This window comes from Tribolium madens, unplaced genomic scaffold (genome assembly GCF_015345945.1).
Source record: "Tribolium madens isolate multiple individuals breed KSU strain unplaced genomic scaffold, Tmad_KSU_1.1 Scaffold_1;HRSCAF=32;Tcas5.2_LG8, whole genome shotgun sequence".
NCBI lineage: Eukaryota > Metazoa > Arthropoda > Insecta > Coleoptera > Tenebrionidae > Tribolium > Tribolium madens.
Window position 1 is genome coordinate 1,362,192 of NW_025400984.1, and position 24,599 is coordinate 1,386,790.

The following is a 24,599-nucleotide window of genomic DNA, read 5'->3' on the forward strand; positions in this document are numbered from 1 at the left end:
GAATTTCGTTCAACAAGATAAGCAGAAAATGCGCAAATTAACGTTCCAAAGCGAATTTTTCGCAGTAATTCTGATCTAGCATTGAAAATTGAATGGAAAGTAAAGCCATTGAATGAATAGGTGTGTAATTGCAATAAACACAGAAAAGGCAAAACGCCTCGTTGTTTTATATCATATATCATGAACAATATCCTTCGAAACCGTCTTTCACATTCCTATTCGTTTCAATGAAACTTGCTCTTTTTCCCAAACAGTCATTACAGTGACCATTTTCGAAAAAAGTTTATTACAGGTCTGTAAACCTTACAATTATGTCATTAGCGAGGTCGTTGCACATCCTGTTTTATTTCGACTCAGATCTGCAAGAGAAATGTTCCAGCACGTGCGTGTGTGTCTATTTCACAATTGTCATTGTAGTTAAGAGGACATGAAAAGAATTCAAATTTGGATCTCGTTTATAGGCGGACTGATTAGGAACAATGGTTTTAAATGAGAGTGAAAACAAAATATCGACAATGTATCACGAAATGACGTCATAAATTCACTTTTCATTCTTGTTTTATTGTTACTCATAAACGTGTTGAGCAATATCTCAAACGTTTCTTGCATGATCTGATGCCAGGTTTAAAAAAATATTTCGTTCGTTCTTTATTCTTTTATAATTGTATATCTTTATATTTTTTACTGTTAGGACTAATAGGTCCTAAAAAATATTTCTGTGAAATAAGTTAATCTATTATCTATAGGGAACATTTAAATGAAAAAGATATCTGTTGGTTTTTTGATGCAAAATTTTTACCTTTTTGATATTTTTTTCAAGGAAAGCATATTTTTCTAAGGCTGTTTTGCTATTTTTAACTTATTTTTTTAAAACAATGTAGTATATTTTGAAGAAGTAACCTCAAAGATCATATTTGTTTACAATTTTTGTTGGTGAAGTTTAAGGTTGTGCGCTAAATTGAAATTTATTCAACGCCTATAACCCTCTTATCTCAGAAACCATATACAGGGTGTTCGGTCCAAATCGCCCCGGCTGATAACACCTAAACTTACTTTTTTTTCCAAAAAGTAAATATTTAAGTAATAATATTCATTCTTGGCTTTCTTAATAAATGTATTCAATTTTTTTAGCACATCCGGTGTTGCCGGAAATGCTACCAAATTTAGTTTTTCAAATGGAACACCTATGTTTTTTTCCTCCAAACAATAATAATTGACATGAAAAATACTGTAAACTACTATTTATTACATTTTGCGTAACACAATGCAATCAAAAAACATCTTAAATCTTAGAATTTTATAAGGAAATTGGTCGCGTAGCCTGATTTTTAATTTTAAAGTAAAGGTGTGAATAAAAAAAATGCTTGGATACAGTTTAATTGTTGGTTTGACAAATCTTAATTTGTCAGTTGATGAGCGAGTTCTTTTATGGAAACTCTTGGATTTTCTTCGACTGATAACAGAACATTCAGATTTCTATTTTTTTGTTCTTTACAAAGATCCACACGTTTTTATTTTTAAGAAGCGAACCTATTCGTCTCAGTTGTTTTTCAATTCAACTAAATTTCGATTTGGGTAAATTCTATTTGAGTTTTTTTTTCTATAGTGTCTTTCAGCTTCCGCTCTATTTTTATTGCACTTAAAAAACACTTCAAGCTTATCTACCAATTCGTCGTAATTAATATCATCCATTATTAAAGATCTCAATAAGATTTATTGACAAATTGTCAAACTGACAATTAAACGGTATCCAAGCATATTGCTTTTTGCATGAATACCTTGACAAGTAAAATCCGCATAAGTTGCAATATTTGCAATAAAATTCAAAAATTTAAATTGTTTTCTAAGTGCATTATGTAAAGTAAAATGTAATAAATAGTGGTTTACCGTATTTTTTATATCATTTATTATTGATTCGAGCAAAAAAACATAGGTGTTCCATTTGAAAAACTAAATTTGGTAGCATTTCGGGCTACACCGGATGTGCCAAAAAATTATGATGCATTTACTAAGAAAACGAGGAATGAATAGTATTATTTGAAAATTTAGTTTTTGAAAAAAAAGTAAGTTTAGGTGTTATCGGCCGGGGCGACTTGAACCGAACACCTGTATACAGGGTGTGCCAGAACTTGCGCCCCAGAGAAAAATGCCATATAAGGTAAGATATCAGGAACATGGAAAAAATGTTTAAAAAATTTATCTATAAAAATTTCGAAGTTTAAATTTTGCACTTTGACTCTATTTATTTCTGTTGGAGAAATAATTTTCCAAGTTTTTTTTGCTACAGGTTATTAGAAGAGGAAACAAGGAAGCTGTATTCTAAATTGTAACTTTGTTTAATGTTATTTGTGGCTTTTATTGACAAAATTTTTGTACCTTTAGTAAATAATTGTAAAAAAAACATATACAAAATCATGAGTATCATTAAATAGACATAAAAAACTGTCAGATATGTTCAGATAGAATTTTTTAAACATTTTTTCGATGTTCCTGGTATCTTATCCTACTTGAAATTTTTCTCTGGGGTGCGAGTTCTGGCCCAGCCTGTATAGACTTTAATTTGATGCTTTAATATTGTTTAAAATTCTTAGCGTATATCAGTGAGATCCTAAAAAACAATTTTTTTTTAATTAATTGGAATCTTTTCTACATGATAAAATTTCTTGATTTTTTTTCTAATGGTAATTGTGAAAATTGAATAATGTAAAAGTTGATAGATTTTGAGTATTTAACATTTAAATATTGAAAATTAAGAATTCCGATAATTTATGGTCAAGTCTGGGATGATGTGCTGCCAATGCATTGACAATAAAGCGGAGGCTCCGCAATAAACCCCGGGTTCATCATAAATATCATTGTGGACCTTTTTCTTATGTCAAGAAACTCTGCCCCCCCCCCATAAATTATTCCAAGTTTCAGATTTTCAATATTAAAATGTTAATTATTTAAAACCTATTAACTTCATCATTATTCTATTTTCTCAAATACCACAGAAAAAAATCAAAGAATTTTATTATGTAGCAAATATTCATATTCATAATAGCAAATATTTATAATCCTCTGTTCTTTAGACTATAAATTTTTTTTTTAACTAATTAGAAATATTTATTTTTGCGCCGGCTCTAAAACTTTGGTCACCCTGGACCTATGTAGGTAATAGGTACAGTAAATTGCTGAAGTTTTTAATCTAAAGCCGGTGCTCCCAAGTCTTCCCACTCGTTAAATACACTTGTCGTATTTACATTTAAGTCACACATGTTCTAAAACAACATGAAAAAAGTGAAAACGGTATTGTAATGCAGTACGCGTTTTCGCAGTAATAGTTTCATTGTTGTTGGTACTCGATGCCGACCTTTTCCCGAGATCAACGCCCTCTGTTCAGCGGCAAACCATCGTGAAAATGCATCTTCGACAAACACTTTCTAATTTGTTTGAGTGGTTTATGTTTGTATGGGAACATAGCGCACACGTCAGCAGGTACCTACTAATGAGATCAGTTGAGGGGGCTTCCTGTTTGTTCTTTCGCAATCGTTGGCGCCCAAATGGAGTCTTGAACAATCTATGGGAAAAATGGTAATCATCAGGCGTTGACCGGATCAAGTGACTAACCATTTTGCTGGAAGATTTTCAGGATTTTTTTAACGTATGAAATGCAAAATCTAGTTCAAGATTTGGTGGAGAGGTCAAATCGAGACCCAAGATTACGAGTTCACAGCTTATCGCAATTACACCTGACCCAGAATTTTCTTCTTGAATTTTAGGACACATGATGTGATATCATAGACATGCAAGGTCTTTGATATGTTGATACGAAATTTGGGTTTTTAGATGCATTACCAACGAAAATGAGGATGACATGAATATTAGTTGGTATTTATGGAATTTTACAGTATATTAATCGAGAGATCAAGATAATACAGTAAAACCTCTCAACAACGGACACCGATGGGGAATCTTAAATTGTCCGTTGTCTATAGGTGTCCCTTAATGGGAGGTATGCAAAATTAATAAAAAAATCAAAAAGCCTTTTATTTCAAATTACAAAATAAAATAAAATAAATACAAAAATTGAGAAATTAAAACAATTACAAAAAAATTAGAGGAACATTTTTTTATTTAAAAAAAATCGTTAATTTTTGTTTGCTTAGACCAAAAGTTCTTTTGATTATATTTTTGAAGTTCATTACTTTAACTAACAAGTTTTTCTTGTGGTTATTCTGTATTCTGCAACTCATTAATGTAATCATTGAATCTTATATAAAAGTTTTTTTTTTTTATAAAACAGTTTACATTTATTAATTATAAAATATTTTTTTTATTTATATTACTTATTATTGAAATGGGTAAGTAGGTGGTAATGCAACAAAAACATTTAACTTGCTGGTTGCATTTTTGAAGACCAAATGGCAGCTCCATTTTGTTTTACAAAGATTGGCACCAGTGGCGGAGTGTTTTTGTTCGTACCTCCTTTAGAGTAACTTTAGTACTTGTTTTAGAGTAAACCTCTCTCTCGGTCTGTTCGTTGTAGGAGGTAAATTTATATGACATTTATGGTAAATGGGGAAAATTTCACTGTCCGCGTCCGGTAATCAGAGGGTCCGTTGTAGAGAGGATTTTTACATTACATTCCCTATGTATTAGTTACGTTCCTACAAAAATGTCCGTTATCAAGAGGTGTCCGCTATCTAGAGGTGTCCGTTAAGGGAGGTTTTACTGTAGTTTGTAATCGAGTCATTCTTAGATTCGAAAACGAATGTCTGAAATGTCAAATAAAATGACAAGCCAAAAGGTAAAATGGCATGATCAAAAATATGATGATTTTAATAACTAAATTTATGATTTACCTTACGTCGGCAACTAATTCCAGCCTATTTTGCCGTTTTACCTTTCGACTTGCCATTTTATTTGACGTTTCCCATGCAATTAGTTCAAAAACATACAGTGATGGACAGTGAATTTCGTCCACCCTATTTCCCTGACAGATTAAAAGTGTAAATTAGTCTTTAGGTTTTCCTAACCTTGTTTCAGAATTTTGATTAACGTTTGTCATGTTGACAGAATGCTCGATGCTTCTTGCTATTTTTTACCTTTGTCCTTTGAAATGGTAGTCCTCGGTATGCCCAAAAGTATAGAGACACTTCTTTGAGACATACCTTCTTGTACCAGAGAGATAATTTTTATTTTATTAAACTCACTTACTGCTGGTATGTTCGAATTTGATTAAATTTGACATTACGTATCTGGATGTCAGTTATCATGACAATAAAGCACAGAGTACAGTGAATTTTTGTGAATTCACAGAAATTGGGTGGATGAAATTCACTGTCCATCACTGTACGTTTTCAGATTCAAAGATGACTCGATTACAAATAATTAATGTGATCTCTCGATACTTATACGTTTTTGAAGCAGCTTCAAGTTTTTTTTATAGATATGTGGGAAAACTACCACTTATGTAATCCTTTTATGGAAGAATAACTATTCTTAGAAAATTCTGTTGTGAAATACGATATTTTTAAGCCGCCCCCGTAGAAGTTCTCTCTCTGTGTGTAGGATTATCTTAAAAAAAAATATTAAGAACGGCAAACATTTTACATTTTGTGCGTTTAAAACTGGAATTATAAAGAAAGCCCTATTTGAAACCATGCTTTTTTTAGTAAAATTACTGAAGATGAAACTTTAATAAATCACGTGATCATGAATGTTTAAGTTGGCAATAGGTTGGTACTAAATTTCATTAGTTATCTATCAGTCAAAACGATATCCGGTTGCAGTGTTGCAAATTGCCTAATAAAACAGTGCTTGTCAATTCAAACAGTGATAATTTTGACTTTTGACACTATTTGTATTTATTGTTACCGGCAAAGTTGCAACATGCTTTTGACGTTTTTTGAAGTAAAAATGGTTAACAATATTTACCAAAGTAGCCACAAATAACGTTATTAAGGATAGTTGCAAATCAGAATACAGTTATTTTTATTTCTTTTTTTACTTTTCCAATACATAGTTTGCAATAAGTAAACAGAATTATTATGTACCCATAGAATTTTTTAAATATTTTTTCTACGACCTTAACAGAAAGGAAAGTGGTCAATTACCTCCCAGGGAGTCAAAAATTTAGCTCCTTCATCTGTCAAAATTATAATAAAAATGTGTATAACCCCTCAGGGAACCTCTCGGGAAAACAAACGGGAAAACATGCTGCTAGATTTAATGGCGAAACTGGAATATTTAGAGAAATTGTTAGTATTGAAGTTTTTCTTGCTGGATTGTATGAAAAACTATATGTATTTATTACACTGGAGAAAAGTGATTATCCTCTCTTGTAAGATAAGTAACTATTCTTCATGGTCTTTGTGCAGTGTAATAACGTATCATAAAGCTGTTCTGCGAATTTTGGAACATTCTGTATAGGATGTATAATATAAGGCTTAAATATGTATGGACTAGAATAAAAATAAAACACAATGAAAATTACACAATCGTATAAAAAAATGTGGAAAGTGCAGTGACGAAAACTATAAACTAAGATTTTCTTGTATCTGATACATGAGACTTTGTTTAGTGAAGAATTTTTATCTTATACAAGGTGATTCTTTTAGGGCCTACATTAGAAACTTTTTAACTTCTAATGCAGATAGGAATTTGAAATTTTGTACACAACCCAAATCAACCAGTCTGAGTTCAACTAAATTATTTTCAAAATGGCTGAACTTCCGGAACTACGAGAAATTGGCGCCAACTTTGAAATTTTAAATGGTACCCACTTTTTATTGCATTTTTGAATTCTCCTCTTTAAACTAAGTAAAATGTACCTAGTTGTTAGTACTTAACTATCATAGTTTTTGACATATGTCAATTTTTTGGTCAAAATTTTTACTTGCAGGGGTTCATTCAAAACATCACAGCTCTTGAACCCTTTGCGATAAGTGAATATTTTTTGTTGCATTCGAAAACCAAAGGTTCGAAAAGTTTTCTAGAATTTTCAAAATTGTTGACTGTCTAATTGCAAGGCTAGTATGATTTTTTGAAAATGATCATTAACAAACAGCTTTAACTCAGTTTTTTCAAATGAAATGACTCTATTTTCTCAACGGCAATCAAAACTACATCAATTTGTAGAAAGACTTTTATCAACATGTCCTATACCCATCTCTTATAGTTTTTGAAATAATCACAAAAAACATGTTAATGTTTTTATTTTTATAGTTAATCACGTAGGCTTTGGAAAAATACAATAAGATATACTTATAATTAATACAGATGTTCGATATGTTTACCATTTTCAAACAGTCCAAAMCTCGATGGTGAACTGATTTGAGTGGCTTCCATTAGTTYATTTGGTTGAAGATTATTAAATGCCGCTTCAATTCTTTGTAATTCCGGATGGGTGTTGTGTAGACTAATAAATCTTTAATTCGTTTTGATCATTTTCCAAAGTCTACGTGATTTACTATAAAAAAAAACAAAACCACGTTTTTCGTGATTATTTCAGAAACTGTAAGAGATGGATATAGGATATGTTGATAAAAGTCCTTCTACAAATCGATGTACTTTCGATTGCCGTTGAGAAAATGGGGTCATTTTATTTGAAAAAACTGAGTTATAGCTGTTTGTTACATATCATTTTCAAAAAATCATATAAGCTTTGCAATTTGACAGTTGACAATTTTGAAAATTTTAGGAAACTCTTCGAACCTTTGGTTACCAAATGCAAGAAAAATTATTTACTTATTGCAAACGGTTCAAGAGCTGGGATGTTTTTAATAAACCTCTGCAAATGAAAATTTTGAGCAAAAAATTGACATATGTCAAAAACTATGATAGATAAGTACTAACAACTAGGTACATTTTACTCAGTATGGAGTGGAGAATTCAAAAATGCAATAAAAATAATTGGTTACCATTTAAAATTTCAAACTTGGCGCCAATTTCTCGTAGTTCCGGGAGTTCAGCCATTTTGAAAATAATTTAGTTGAACTCAGACTGGTTGATTTGGGTTGTGTACAAAATTTCAAATTTCTATCTGCATTAGAAGTTAAAAAGTTTCTAAAAGGCCCTAAAAGAATCACCTTATATAATTAGTACTTTACCACAAACGAGTAATAAATTGGTAGTTATCTTTGCAAATACAGTGACCGTCAAAATTATGGAATAATCTTTTTAAAACTGAAAATGTTTTATTTTGGCAAAAATGCTTGTACAAGTCAATTTTTCTTTTTAAATACATAATGTTCAACATGATCTAAAATTTTACACTTTTTGGTTTTTGAGTAACTACCTCATCGACATTTTTTTAAATGGAAACCTGTAATTTTCTTAGAGAATTTGATAGACGTTTTAATTGTCGAAATAATAACAACACCAAAATATTAAGTATTACCTAAAGTCTGTTTTTTTTAATGGAAATGCCAAACAGTCTTAACGTTGGCATCACTAGTAAATTCATTCATGGTAATTTTAATAAAGGAAGTTGGCAGTTCCGGTTTTTTGAATTAATTTGAAAACAATGTCATTAAACGTCAACACAAAAAATCGTCTAAGACAATTTAGAGAAGAAACACCAAAAAAGAAACAAATTCGGTACACTAACAGTTTTTCGAAATTTGGAAACGAATAGTTCGCAAGCAGGAAGTTAGAAAAAGGGCCCGTTAAAATGTAGACGCAATTTGTAATGCAGGTTTGCTAAACATTCCCAATTTTTATCAAGAATTTGACAAGAATACAAAATAAACATGAATGAGAAACAACCTCGGAAAGAACGCAATTAAATTAGTGTCTTGTGCATCGTTTTTTGAGGAATGAATTGAAAAAATAACAATTTTGAAACTAAAGCTGAAGAAGAATTTATAAAATGCATCAACTTTGAGCTCATTTCAATCAATTACACAAAGTTTATTGCCAATCATCATAATACCTACTTGTATTTTTTGCTAAATAACTTTTTTCTGTATATACATTCTTTTTCTTCCAGGTTTTTGTAGCAAGAATCTCATTTTTTCCACAACATTATACTTACTTGCGGTGTGTTTCTGTCAAAATTATTAGCACTGAATTCCGTCTTTAAACCTTAGGTAATGATGATAAACAAAATTTATGGCTATGGAGACAAGCTGCTACCAATTTTTTCATCAAAATTTTGACTTGGTAATTTCTATTTAAAAAAAAACAGACTTTACATAAAGTTCTATAAAAAAAAATCATCCAAAAAGTGAAATAACATCAACAAAAAACAAACATACTCGTACAATTTTAAATCACGTTGAGGATTGTGTATTTTTTAAAAACAAAATTGACCTATTCGAGCATTTTTGTCAAAATAAAATATCTTTAGTGTTTATTCCATAATTTTTGCCGCTCACTGTATGTAGATAGTAACCACTTGTTTTACAGTCAAGCAAATTTGACGCCACGTTAAAACTAATGCTTGCTTAACTGTAACAAAAGTTACGGATTCATTCTTTGTTGGATTTGAAAGTCGTTGGTGAAACCGGATCTAAATGTGTGAAAATATTGGTAGGGTTATTAAACAACCAGAGATAATTTAAATGATGTACGAATTATTCGAGTAAAAAACTAGATATTTTTTCCGTTTTCTACGAATTTGTTTCTATTAAATCTGGTATTAATAGTTGGAAAGATCCTATCAGCAAACCACTCTCACATTCAAAATGTTATCTCTCCACATAATTCCAAAACAAGCCGAGCATTTTACAACATAATATTCTTCAAACATACTCCTTTCACACGTCGACTCATCCAAGTACAAAGCGGTGTAAATATGCGGTTTCTAATGTGCTTGACAATGACCATGTTCATCCAATTACATCACACCGCAAGAGAAAAACTCGACATGAATTTCCTTTCAATCTGAGTAAACGTTGTAGTTTTTCTCGCACATTTCTCAATATGCACCTTGATGGCGGAAGTAGGGAAAAGTTTTTCTTGACAGGGCGACGAAAGGCGGTACACAGACCACCGGAAACGTGCAAGCCACATCCTCCGATCAAGAGTAAACATTTTTTATGAGTGAAGCAGGAATTAATTAACCTCGGTTAGAGTTAAGGTTATGCCATTGCACTTTTGACGATTCGAGTAAACGAGGTCGCACATCAAATGTCACCTGTTGCTTTTACTAGCGGTTGCGTAAACGTCGTTTTATGTGCAGGTGGTAAATAAATGCATTTTTATCACAGATCTAATTAGTGCTATTTGAAAAATGTACATACTTCTTTCACAGGCTAACACCCGTCAGTGTTGTTTTTGGATAAGGGAGTGGCTGTAATTTACTTTTTTTATTTCAACGAAATTTCATATACTCTTAGTGTCAAAAAATCAGCAACATGTTATCCAATTTATACAGGCTGGATTATGAAAAACGCCTCAAGCCATTATAACTCTCATAATTTTTAAAGATATGACAATACCTACTTCTTAGAAAAAAGTTGAATAGTTTTTGTTATCTATGCTTAATCAGTGCTGCTTCTTCTTTAACCGGAAGTGATATCAATTTTAGTTTTTTACATGGAACACTTTGTATATTTTATTATTTTTGGATTCCTCATTAAAAATTGTCTTTTAACAGGCTCATTTACTATTATTTATCACTTTAACTTTTGATTTTAAGCAATTTGAAATTGTGGAAAGAATAGAATTTTTTTTTTCAAAAATCAAGTAGGTATGCTTTGGAAATTTTCAAAAAACTTTTTTCTGTAAAGTGCCTTTTATGTGACAAATACGTATTTCTGTTTATTCTGATGAGTGTTTTAGTTAATTTTTTGTGTAGAGGTCTGTTTTTTAGTGCGTAGTAATATAATAATACAAGGTTATTCACGAGAGGGTTATTTCTGATTTTTTTTGTCGCAAGCCATTATAACCCCAGGGGTGCATGCAAGCTCCATAACTTTTTTTCTATCTAAGTTATCGACTTGATTTTTTTTAGACGATTGATCCAACAATGAGACATTATAAAAATATATTTATTGATATACTGAGTGTCTCAAAATAAGATACACAACTAAGTTCCATTTAATTGATGGAACAATGCTTTCTAGAGTTTGGAGCTCATTTACTAAAAGACTAGCAGGTTGTATGGAACATGATGGTGATCTATTTGAGCAGTTTTTATAAGTAGTCTTTTCTCAAAATTTTTACATTGTTTTCTGTTAATCATTCTTTCCTGTTCTTGTAAAGATTACTAAAATTGTTTTCTTTATTATAATGTACTAAACATATTCTTTTCAAAATTGCATAGATGTGTCAAATTTTACGATAGCGACCTACTCGATTCTTTTTTTTAGAAAAAATAAATACATTTATTTTGTCAAAAACCTCACAAATTTTACAAAGTAGAACCCATAAACCCTATACCGACAAAAAGCTCAAAAAACGCTATGCAATGATGCAATAAAATAAAGAGTGTTGTATTTAAAAAAATCGAGTTATTGCCATTTGTATTTTGTCATTTTCAAAAAATTGTAGTAGGCGGTGGTACACCGACTCCAAGTTTGCCTTTATCTCAGAAAATGCACTAAAGCTTAAGGAATGGACTGGAGAAAAGTTGGTTAAGTTATCTTGAATAGTTTTGAAGTTATGAATTTTTTTGTGGGTCTACGCAATTTTGACTCATAAATTGGCATAAGTCAAAAACTATTGAAGATAAGTCTAAGAAACTTCTATGGACAATTTAGTGGCAAATCCAAAAATGTAACAAAAATTTGGGGATTTTATTAAAAAAACAGAACTTAGTTGTGTACCTTATTTTGGAACATCCTGTATATGAACAAAAATATTTTTATAATGTGCCTCATTGTTGGATCTATTGCCTAAAAAAAATCATGTCGATAACTTGGACAGAAAAAAAGTTATGGAGCTTGCACGCATTCCTGGGTCACACTGTATATATTGCAGCAATTTCTTGATTTCAAATTTTGAAAATAAGTATAACTGAATCTACTATAGTTGTTATTAATCTTGTCTCTTTAACATTAATGCAAAAAAAAATCGTCTTTTAAACGATGCGACATGTTTTGTTATTTCAAATACCTTTTACATTAACTTAACTTGTTAATTTAAATCAAACTTACTTTGATTTCTAATTTAAAAGAAATAACATATTTAATTTAGGAGTTGGTGATATTGGTATTATTGATTGCGGCAAAAATAACCGTGAATAACCCTGTAATTTCGCTTAATTTTAAATTGAGAAAATACGTGTTAAAATTATGTTTTTATCTTGTGGTAATTTTATTAATATTGATCGAATCCCCACCTTCTAAGTGGTCTACATTTTAAATTTCATAAACACCCGTTGTTAAATAACAGAATATGTACGTTGGAAAAATTGTGTATGTATTAGGTATTAAACATACATTTGTTTTTCTTATTTAGTTATATTATTATTTGCCATTTTTGAACCATACTAATGTAAATACGTAAATATATGTAAATTAAAAATAAAATTTGTTTGATAACAACACACGCTGTGATAAATTCTTGGTCATGTTACTACTTGGTTATAAATATCAGTGTTGATGGTGCTTATTTAATCAAAATAACAAATCACATGTTTAAGAAAGTATTAAAAACTGAGAAAAATTGATATGAAATTAAATTTTTAAAAATAGATTTTAGACTCCTCATTTAAATAATAACAAATCCTGTCTGCGTGTAAATAAATTTGTTTTTTTCTCCACTTATGATTACATTTTACGTCCGTAGTTTACTGAAATTATGATTTGATCGCCGCCAGAAATAAAAGTGGTAAGTGGTGAAGTTTGAAATCATATATTCGTATGCTAAAAAAAATAAAATTTGCTTACTTTCTTCTCATTACACATAGGATGTCTGTAATTTGTGTTTTTTCTTTTGATGCTTTTTTACAATAAGATATATTTTGTTACTATTTCAGTTTATGTTGGGTAACAAATACATATTTCGTGCTATACCACACACTGAAAAGGTTTTTAAAAGCGAGAGTTCTCTCGGACCATTTTAATCACATTTTTATTATAGTATTTTATTTTAAATACCTATGTTGACTAAGACTGAATAAATAACGAAATAAATTTATTACATAGATACTCGTAAAATATGTTATGTTATGAGTGTTATGACTTTTATCTCGTTTAGAAATGATTTGTTTTTTTTTTTTGGTGTAATCACTGTCTTTTCTACTTTGAATATGTTCATATAAGAGTGGTTCTCACACTAGAATCACTTTTTGTAAGTAGTTTTTTGATTATTTTCTTCTCGCTCACTTTGCCTTAACAAGGAATGACTCTTATGCTTTACACAAAAATGGAATGTTTATTTATTCAATAATTTTCTTAATTTGATAATTCTACCAGTTTATGAGTCATGTCTCAAGAATTAAGGATAATTTATCAAACCCACAATTTGCCACACGATAAAATCCATAAGAAGGTCAAAAAGTCGCGATATCAGACGGAAAAAGAGAAAATTAAAAACTACATAATTAAATCACTTTCTATGTTATGCAAACGTGAAGACAAAAATCTGTAATTTGGATGCAATTTTTCTAAACATTTGCATATTACAATCAGGAAATCATATCAGAGTGAAATTATTAAGAAATCCAAGGCTTTTTCTTTAGATTTAGATGAACTTTGCATGGCAAACGCAAAGGTTAGTGCTGATTTAAAGGTGTTGATGTGTACTGCGAGCTACGAGCATTTAAATATGATCTGATTTTGTGCGAAAAATATTGCTGAACAACAGTTATCATTTTTATTTGTGTAAAACAACTTTCACATGTTTGCTAATCAGAATATAAGGCTGTTTAGCCACTCGTGAATCTGGAAATATATCTATGTATATCTGTGGGATGTTCTACTTAAAAAATTGGCTTTTCTATAAGAAATTTCCTTTTAAATCTCAAACATTTTCTTTAATAATACAAGTGACAATTTCAATTAATACATTGTTACTTTAATAATAAAAATGATCTAAGAATTTATGTAGATTAGATAATCTGGTTTTACTTTTAATTTATTTATTTGACTTGTTATGATTGGTTTTCTTTTTCAGTATAGATATAATTTAAGTAAATACATAAATTGAAGTAAAAAATAAAAAACTGGGACTTTGAATGGTTGTGTTATAAACTTGTGTTATACTATTAAATACAAGGTGCGCCAGAACTTGCACCCCAGAGAAAGTTAAGGTAAGATACCAGGGACATGGAAAAAATGTTAAAAAAATTCTATCTATAAAAATTTTGAAGTTGTGAGAGTTTAAATTTTGCACTTTGACTATTTATTTCTGTTGGAAAAATATTTTTTTAAGTTTTCTTGCTACAGGCTATTATAAGAGGAAACAAGGAAGAATTGTAACTTTGTTTAACGTTATTTGTGGCTTTTAATGGCAAAGTTTGTGTACTTTTACTAAATAATTATAAAAAAAATACATATAAGGTCATCAGTATCATTAAATAGACATAAACAAATATCAAAATTTTTTGACAGATAGAATTAAAAAAAAATGTTTTCTTGTTCTTGGTATCTTATCTTACTTGAAATTTTTCTCTGGGGTGCAAGGTTTGACACACCCTGTATTTTTAGTTTATTTAAATACAAATCGAGTATTAGAAACTTTGGTGTTCGTGTATTGTTACAATAAGTGGCTTCAAACAAAACATTAGACAAATAACGCTTTCAAGAAAATCAATTCTGAGCAGCAATTTTCGTTTATTCCAAAAAATGAATTTTAACACAATTGTAATAATATTTAAAATCGGAAAATTTCTTCTGCTCACCTACCGAGAAGAAACTTTCACGAAATAAACAGTTTTACGCATTTTGTTGCTTTTAGGATTTGCACAGTTAAAGGATACTAAGATATCTAAAATACTTTAGTATGATAACCATAGTGAAAGACCAATAAGAACCTAGATTAAAAGAATATTCGGACTAAAATTTGGAAATATAGGGTGATTTACGAGGAATAATGAGCCTGAACAAATTCTCGATGCAACCAACATTACATTTGTTGCAAAGCAAGTTGCGAAAAGTATTGGTGGTTGCATCGAGAATTTGGTCAGGCTCATTATTCCTCGTGAATCACCTTGTATTTTACTGGATATTTTGCATATTTTAAATGCATCTATTACTTGACTAAATAATTTAATCGAGTTAATTCTCTATAAGAGCTTTAGTGCCACGACCGGGCTTGGAGTCGCAAATTTTATATTTTTTGGATAAATTTGAAAAGTTTTGTAAAATTATTTAAAACAACCTTTAAATGGCTAACGCAATAAGTATGAGTGATGGACGACCGTTTTGTAAAGTATTGTAATTTATTGTTCATTCAAGAGAAAAATTTTCTTTCTGCCTTTTCTCATCTAGTAAATGCAAATTGCAGCAGTTCCCAAAATTTAGGACAATAATTTCATAATGGTTATTTGGGAAAATTATGCATTTTTGGTATACACAAAATTTACTTTTTCGATTTTTTTGCCCTTCTGTACCTACCTTCAAATTTTTGCTAAACCATTCCGGTATAGTGTTTTTTAGAATATTGGTTTCTGAAATCAAGAGAAAAAAATATTCTGAAATGAGATTTTAAGGTTTGCTATGACAAGTGGTGATGTACTAGGTCTACCCATTACAAAAAAAAAAAGAATCAATATTTGAATTTTTGCCAAATGTTTATTAAAAGGCGTGTAGATACAAAAAAAAATACGAAAATATTCTAAGATTTTTTTGAATGATGAATCGAATATTAAAATTGTCTTTGTGTGGTTGCCAGCAATTTTTAGCTACGTTGTATCAATACAAACAATTTTACCATCTAAAAACGTATGCATAATTATAATAGCCATTTACCATTCAAATTTTTGTTTTATCAAACATTCAAACGCAATTTTTGTTGCTTGGACATTTATTGAATATATAGGTTTGTAATTTAATTAATTCGAAATTGCAATAGAACTATTAAAAATGTAGTTGTAGTATTTATCAGATTGAATATTGTCGACCTGTTAATGTTGTAAAACCTTGCAGTTGAAAAGTTAGGGCGACTTCGTTCAATTCTTTTCAAAAAACATTTCTGCTTATTTTTGCTTTTGCAAACAAATTTAATTTTTAATAAAGCGTCCAAAATTTCATCGAACTCTTTTAAAATTTGGTCACACAGTAGAATTAATTGCACTGCCAGAACCTGGAATTCTGTAAGACATTTTTTTATTAAAAAGTAAAAATACTTACCCAAAAAAAAATGGAACAAATTGTTCTTCCCACTGATTCGAAAATAAAATTATTATTTAACTGGTCTGGATTTTTGAAAATGTAATCTGTATGAGTAAGAGTTAGACAGACGATGTAAATGTGACTAAATAAAATGTTCCAACTGAAAATATCTGTAAAATGAAATACAGAGTCTTGGAGGAGCGAAAGTTTACGTTGTAAAATTGTTAATCTTTTGAAAATTTCGTTTGAATCAACACAAGACGAGATATGCTTCTCAATATATATTTTTTGATTGTGATAACACTGTTGTATCATTCGTAACACTGTACTGGCTGTGATTGTTGCAAATATATGGGGATACAAATTAAATGTGTTGTACAACAGAACTTTCAAAACTTTGATCCCATTTCTTCTCATGAATACAATAAGAATATAGAGTATAATAATCCAAAAAATTGTAAGCCACGCAAAAAATGTGCATGTCCTGTTTGTATTACTGTGGCAAACTTGTGACAACTTTCTGATCAAGTAGTACCAATTTCGTCTCGCTTTTTTTACCATAATTACTGAAAAAATTGATGAGAAATATAAATCAGTGTCGCTCATTACACTAAGAGTTGCATGCATCAAACTTCGATTTTTGAGAAACTTAATTGCGGTACACAAACAATTAATTAGGCAAATTGTGTGGAGTATCATTAGAGAAAACGCATAAACCTGTTTTTTTAACGAAAATTTTTTTTTGTCTAGTGTTTCAGGGGTCAGTAGGGTGTGTTTTCCTATTTTAAAAATCGTGTTAATCGTATTCAAGTTCATTTTTGAGTAAAGTTGATAAAAGAAGTGGTTGTTTTAATGGTTCATGTGAACTTTATTACTAAATTCTGAAGTTTGATCAATATTTGTCACACTTTTTCTTATGTGCTTTCTTGTTGTAGTAGGTTTAAACGAACTACAATCATAAAACACTAATGCCATTGTCATTTATCACCGTCATTAACTTCGTAAAGCAGATTGCTATATACAGGACGCGCCAGAACTCCCAGAGAAAAATGCCATGTAAGGTCGTAAGATACCAGGAGCATGGAAAAAATGTTAAAAAATTCTATCTATAAAAATTTCGAAGTTATGAAAGTTTAAATCTTGCCTTGTGACTTTATTTATTTCTGTTATCTTTACTAAATAATTGTAAAAAAAAACATACAGGGTGTCAATTTTAAAACTTGCAATCGCCAATATCTCTACGACTAAAAAAGTTATTGAGACTCACTCAAAACCGTTTCGGTAGTTTTTAGGGGGAATCAAAATGGCATGGTAAGTGACGCTCTTCCACCCACCCTTCAAGCCACAGCCACCTTAAGTTGAAAATTTTAAATGACACGACCCTACTTGCGATGTATCGTTGGAAAGCCCATAACAAGCGCTTTTCAAAAATGTCATACAACAGCCTATTTGGTAAAGTTATTTTTCCAATTATTCAAAAACGAAGACGTTAAATTTTCATTTTTTTACTATATTCAAGGGTGGATGGAGGTGTGTCACTTATCATGTCATTTTAATTCCCCCTAGGAACCACCAAAACGGTTTTGAGTGATTATTAATAACTTTTTCAGTTGAGAGAAATTGCCGATTGCAAGTTTTAAAATTGACACAGTGTATATGTCGTAGTCATTGGTCGTAATGCGTCATTCCGCGGAAAGCCTAGTCATTGGCCGTACTGCCGGCAGAAGCTGTAATCAAATGAATATTCCTTTGTTTGACTGAAATTTTACGTCATTTCAGGGATTGYCTACTTAATTCTCGTCAAACAAAGTAACCGGTTGAACCATTACATGTTACAGCGTTTGACGRAAGTGTATGTAGTCATTTGCTGAAAGCTTGTGTAGTATTTCGGGCCGTAATATTTAGTAATTGTCCTATTGAAAATGGATAATCATAGGAATGTGTTCTATGACAAGTTAAATGAAAATTTTTTGAAGAACAAAGATGCCAAAAAACCGTAGAATTACGAAGAAATGAAGGAGGTAAAAGACTTCTAACCTCAAAATACACCTTTATTTTAATTGCACACATTTTAGGCTGCAAAAGATATTTTACTTGCCAAACAAAAAAACTCGTAGGCAAAAAACAGTGCCAAACAAATCGCTGTGTGTGTTTTAAAAAAAAAGTGATGTGCAATTCTAGATGCTACAATAGTGCTACGTGTTTAAATAGGTAAATAACAATCTAAATACATGTACATATACCTAATATGTTATAGTTACCTACCTACAATTGTTAGAGTTAACATTTTGAATTATGTTATGTTTAAAGAATATATTTTTATTTTTGTTTAATTTTCCTGAATGGCAGAAATATATTTTTATCTGTTGTTTATGTCATGTACTTAACGTTTTTTGTATGATTTTATAATATTATATATTTACATTATTCCAAATAAACGAAACAAATATTTTGCTACAATACAAATCTTTTGTTTTTTTGGCTTTTCTTTTCTTCTACCAAAAATCTACGTTTCTGCAGAAAGTATCAAACATTTCAAGACTTTTCGGCAAATGACTAAATACACTTCCGTCAAACGCTGTAACATGTAATGGTTCAACCGGTTACTTTGTTTGACGAGAATTAAGTAGGCAATCCCTGAAACGACGTAAAATTTCAGTCAAACAAAGGAATATTCATTTGATTACAGCTTCTGCCGGCAGTACGGCCAATGACTAGGCTTTCCGCGGAATGACGCATTACGCCCAATGACTACGACATATACAAGATCAGCAGTATCATTAAATAAAAAAATGTCAAATGTCAAAATTTTGTGACAGATAGAATTTTTTAAACAATTTTTCCATGTTTTTGGTACCTTATCTTGTTTAAAATTTTTCTCTAGGGCACGAGTTCTTAGACACCCTGTAAGTTTAAATTTTATGTTTTGACTCTTTAGATTTGGATTTAAAGTTATGAAAAGATAAATTTTACTCGATTGCCGTTGAATTAGGTACACCCGGGGAAAAAACTATTCACTAGTCTAACTTTGTAACTTGGGATGCGCTTTGTCGCAATAGCGTTTCAGACTAATTAATTGGAGAGCAGGTAATATGTCGAAAAACCCTTATTTACAAAGTTGGTCCGGACCGGAAAAATGTCTTTTTGTGAAAATTATTTCAATGAGCATAGATTATAACGTACAGGGTTATTCATAAATATGAAGCAATATTTGAACCTCAAAAATGACCTATAAAATGATGTTAATTTAAATAATAACTCGTGTCCTATCTCTACTGATAAGAATTTTACAGCCCTCGGAATGTGGGTACGGAAATTTGATTTTTTTGTAATAACTTTAGAACTATTTGACCAAATATTATAAAATTTGGAACATTTCCCTGTGACAACATACCCTTTAAACTGGTAATTACGAAAACCGGATACATCCACTCAATTTCCGGTTTCAGCAGTTGCAGGTCACATTTTCTGTGTTTTTCCATTTTTTTTGCTCTCTTAACACCAATTTTTTATTGTTCAGATTGATAGAGTAATCAATTTCGATTAAAAAACGCATAACCTTTAATACCCCTAAAATGGACCGTTTCAAAGATATTTTAATTTAAACTGAGGACTGCACAACGCTGAAACCAAAAAGTAGGGATTTTGAATGGATGATATCCACGGTAACAAATGACCATGGTCTCACTAATCGCTGTCAGGCATCTGTCAACTTTGACATTGGACGATTATTAGACAATTAATCGAAAATATTTAATAAAAGTTTACCTCAGATTCCAAACATAACTTAGAATAAATCCAAATGGATCTCGTAGCATTTAATTCATACAAAATTTACAAAAATTTATTGTCAAAGTTAACAGATGCCTGGCAGGGATTTATGTGACCATGGTCATTCGTTGCCGTGGATACCATTTATTCAAAATCCCTATTTTTTGATTTCAGCGTTGTGCAGTCCTCACTTTAAATTAAAATATCTTTGAAACGGTCCATTTTAGGAGTATTAAAGGTTACGAGTTTTTTAATCGAAATTGATTACTCTATCGATTTGGGCAATAAAAAATTGGTGTTAAGAGAGCAAAAAAATGGAAAAACACAGAAAATGTGACCTGCAACTGCTGGAACCGGAAATTGAGTGGATGTATCCGGTTTTCGTGATTACCAGTTTAAAGGGTATGTTGTCACAGGGAAATGTTCTAAATTTTATAATATTTGGTCAAATAGTTCCAAAGTTATTACAAAAAAATTAAATTTCCATATCCACATTCCGAGGGCTGTAAAATTCTTATCAGTAGAGATAGGACACGAGTTATTATTTATTATATTATATTATATTATATTTATTATATTATTATATTGCTTCATATTTATGAATAACCCTGTATACATTAAATTATGATTATAATAAACAAGCTTGCTCAAATTATCAAATTACAAATACATAAATTTATTTAAGAAATGTATTTTGCAAGTATACAGTTTGTTCCCGGATTAAGTTTACAAGAAGAAATTTTTTTTTAGCTTGACTTGACTTTTCAGGTTCTTTATCTACAGCTTTCAAAAATCAAGATTGTACTTAGAACTAGTTTTAAATGCCTATATAATTTTTTTAATTCGCATTAAAGTTTCTATTTTGATGAGAGGAAATGCGAGCGGCATTATAATAATTTCGATCCTCATTTTGCTCTAATGTTCGGTATTTTTTGTTTAAATTTTCTCTACACTAATAATTTGAGAAACGTTACACAAAATTTCACCGACGAAATATGAGAAGCCAAAGCATTGGACTGACTCAGTAACTAGACACACTTCCTTGTCTCGGGTTCAGGAAAATCAGCCATCCGGATGAATCTGTTACGTAATAGGTACTGTCGTTTCTCATCTTCCAAACCATAATAAAATCGATTCCTTTCTTCTGTTGCGCCACCAAAACATACCTACTCCATTATAATTTTAAATATCACCGAATCAAAAAAGCTACAATTTCATTTTTCTATGATTTAACGAGGGAAAGCATTTTTAAATTGGAATCGAGGAATCGACGCGCTTCAATACCACTTCCTGAAGACATTCTCCAAAGTGGACCATGGGAACTTCTGTCGTCCTTGAAAAATCCAATTTATTGTGACACTTTTCTGATATTTTCTAAAATCAAACCCAATTTAAGTGCTAAAAAAAGATATATTTTTTGCTTGGCGTGCCAGTGGCAAACAGATGCTTCCGGTCGTTTATCTCTTATTGTTTATGTTTTTCTTCCATCAAGGGGTCTTAATAGAGCACCGGTAGCTTTGATAACTAAAAATAAAGTGTTCTGTTATTTGTAAACTTGTCTGTATCTTCATAATCAGAAGATTGTCTAATTGGAAAACTATTATTTGAATGTCTGTTTTTATTGCTTTGTAGACTTAACCCATCTGTAGATAAGTAATTAATTACCTACAATTTTCAATTGACTGAAGATATTACGGAAAAACTAGAGACGTCTTAAAGCATATAACACTTTTAAATCACTTTTTTTAAGAGTTCGGTGTTTGTAGCTTGGCAGATCAATTGCCATTTTTAATTTTACTGATTTATTGAAAGTTATTTCTTTTTGTGAAAATGAAATTTGATAATTTCTGTAGTAACTTATTATAGTCAATGTTATAATCATGCATAAAGAATCGACAGTTTCATTTTATTAAGAGTGAACAAAGTTCTTCTTACTTTTTTCAGTTCAATATTTTTAACGCTTATTTAAAATTGGATTAGATACAATAATACAATACAGAGTCATTCAGTGAATTATCAAATTCGATAAGGGTTTATTGTTTTTTAAGACAATTTAACCAAATCATTATGTATTTAGTAGAAGGTGCATTTTAAATCTCAATAATGACTATTATCATTTTTGGGACGTACTACATTATTGAAAATAAGCAGTAACAATGATTTTGAAAACTTTACTATTTATTATTTTTTGCAATTTATATTTATATAAATATAGGATTGTGAGAAATAACAACAATCTTATGCAAAGAGAAAAGGTTATAATTCTATAATTTTATAAAAAATGGGTCGAATAGGTAATGAATAAGAAATGTTGTGGAAGGGTAACGCACGCCCACTTCTCTATTTGTGTAGGTATAGTATACAGGTGATCTTAAAGTAAAATCAGTCTATTTTTGCTTGTATTTTATGGTTTTGACTTACCAAACTAGTTAATGGGGGATTTAATGAGGGTGATTCTAAAGCTAATGTTACTACCAATGCGACCAACTGGCCGTGGATATGTCTTTATGGAAATAAACCTTTACAATTGCCTCTATTGAACCTTAAAATTCAAGCAAATATAGACAGACTTAGTAATTTTTCCCTAGGTATGTCAGTTAGTTCTTTTTGAAAAAATTTAATATTTAAAAAATGGCAATGAAATGAACATTTTAAATAAAATGTTATACAGTTCGCTTAAAAAGTGGTGCACCAACTCAATGGTACGTTTTTGAGGTCTTATTTTACAAAATTTTAAACTACAAACTTGTGTATTTTGTTTAATTATTCAATTAAAATTATTTTCTCAAGTTTTTGAATTTTATTTTAAGTAATCGTTTCATAAATCAGTGACGGATAATTGTTTTTGCATCCACTTTCAATATTTATCAGTAGGTGTTTGAACTTTTAGAAATTTTTTTGTTCAAAAAAAAATACCGTTTGTAGATACCATATAACGACATTATGGTAGAAGCGACATAAAGATATACCGTGTTCACAACCTTTTATGGTTTTGATTCTTTAATAAGTTTATGGCTATCCTAACATAAAACTGTAACCGCCACAATGTTTATTTTCTAGGAAATTATTACTGAGGTTTCAAAAATAATTTTTAGTGTTGTTTAATTGTAGTACGAGTACCATTAGACAACGTTGCCACATTCATTTTTTTTCGAATACGTTTTTTAATATTATTTTTAATAGTTATACTTTTTTAATTGTTTTTAAACTTTTGTATTTGAATTTTTCGACTACTTGTGCCCCACAGGGTGTTAAAAAAAGATTGTAAAATATTTTAGGAGGTAATAGAATAGACCAAAACAAACAATTTTTTTTATAAATATGGGTCTGCAAAGTAACGGTTTCGGAGGTATCGTAGATTATTCGTTTTTTTGCAATCTGTTCAAACAAAAAAGAGAAGCTTCTAGTGAAAATTCCAAAAATTTTCACATTTGATATCTCTGAAACCGTTACTTTGCGGACTTATGTTTATCAAGACTTTTTTGTTTGTTCTGGTCTATACTACACTGGTGGACACGGAATTTTGGACGATTTGTCATTCGACTGACATAAAAATGTAAAATGGGCCTTAGGCAACTACCCTCACTTTCGGTTTTTGTAATTTTTATCCTGAAGCTAGAGAAAAAAATGACAACAATTCAAAATAATTTATTGAACTTGTATAAAAAGACGTATTGCTGGCATTATTGTTTCGAAAAATCGACGCCAAAAATAAATTTCAACTAATTGAACTTTCAAATTTTAGTTTCAAACGTCAATCATAAAGACAATAAAGCGTGGCTTGCATTGACATTTTTTGAACTGACATAATTTGATGTCCAAAATTCTGTGTCCGCCAGTGTATTACCTCCTATTTTATATTTCATAATAATCTCATTAGTATATTTTTATTTATTTTATATTTTGCAATCTTTTTTTAGCACCTCGTATGCACAGGCTGTGGCGTCTTACACTAATGGCTTTATAAAGTAAAAATATAATTTTTGCTTAATTTATACCGCGTGATTCTTACACATAAACAATAATTTGACTTATTACACTTATTACTTTTATGACAGTATTGGATAAATCACGTATCTTAAATAATAAACTATTATTATACAGAGTGGTTATAAATGATTTTCATCTAGTCAGCTTTGGATTTTTTTGCATGTAACTTTATTTGTGCCGCTCTACTTTTTTGAAAGCTCTAGTTCTGTCATTAGTGTCACTTATTAATCAATAATAAATTGTTGTTAATTAAACTTTTATTGTTTCAACTAATTTCCAATAATAATGTATACTTTGGAAGAATACAATTTTATAATTGAAGGCTATTTTCGAAGTGGACGCTTAGTAAACAGCGAATTTTTAATTTTGAGTTAAAACAAGTAGGTACTCCTTATTTTCGTAAAGCGGCATTTTTTATTTTACATGGAAAATTCACAGATGAAAATTATTTATAACCACTTTGTATAATCTGTTTATACATATTTAGTGTATTTAATTGTAACAATTAATGGATTCTATTTTTCAAAATTCTATCGTAATTTATAAATAGAGATTTATATACGCATAGTCTCAGAAATAAAGAACGAATAAAACAACCTTAAGAAGATTGAGATGTAAAAAAGGATTTTT

At 30.1% G+C, this 24,599-nt stretch overlaps 1 protein-coding gene across 1 annotated transcript in view; it reads left to right on the forward strand.

The window, feature by feature from the left end:
• The window catches only part of LOC123003670, a 46,305-nt gene that overhangs the window by 8,584 nt on the left and 13,122 nt on the right, over positions 1–24,599 (forward strand). The gene's annotated exons all lie outside the window — the stretch shown is intronic.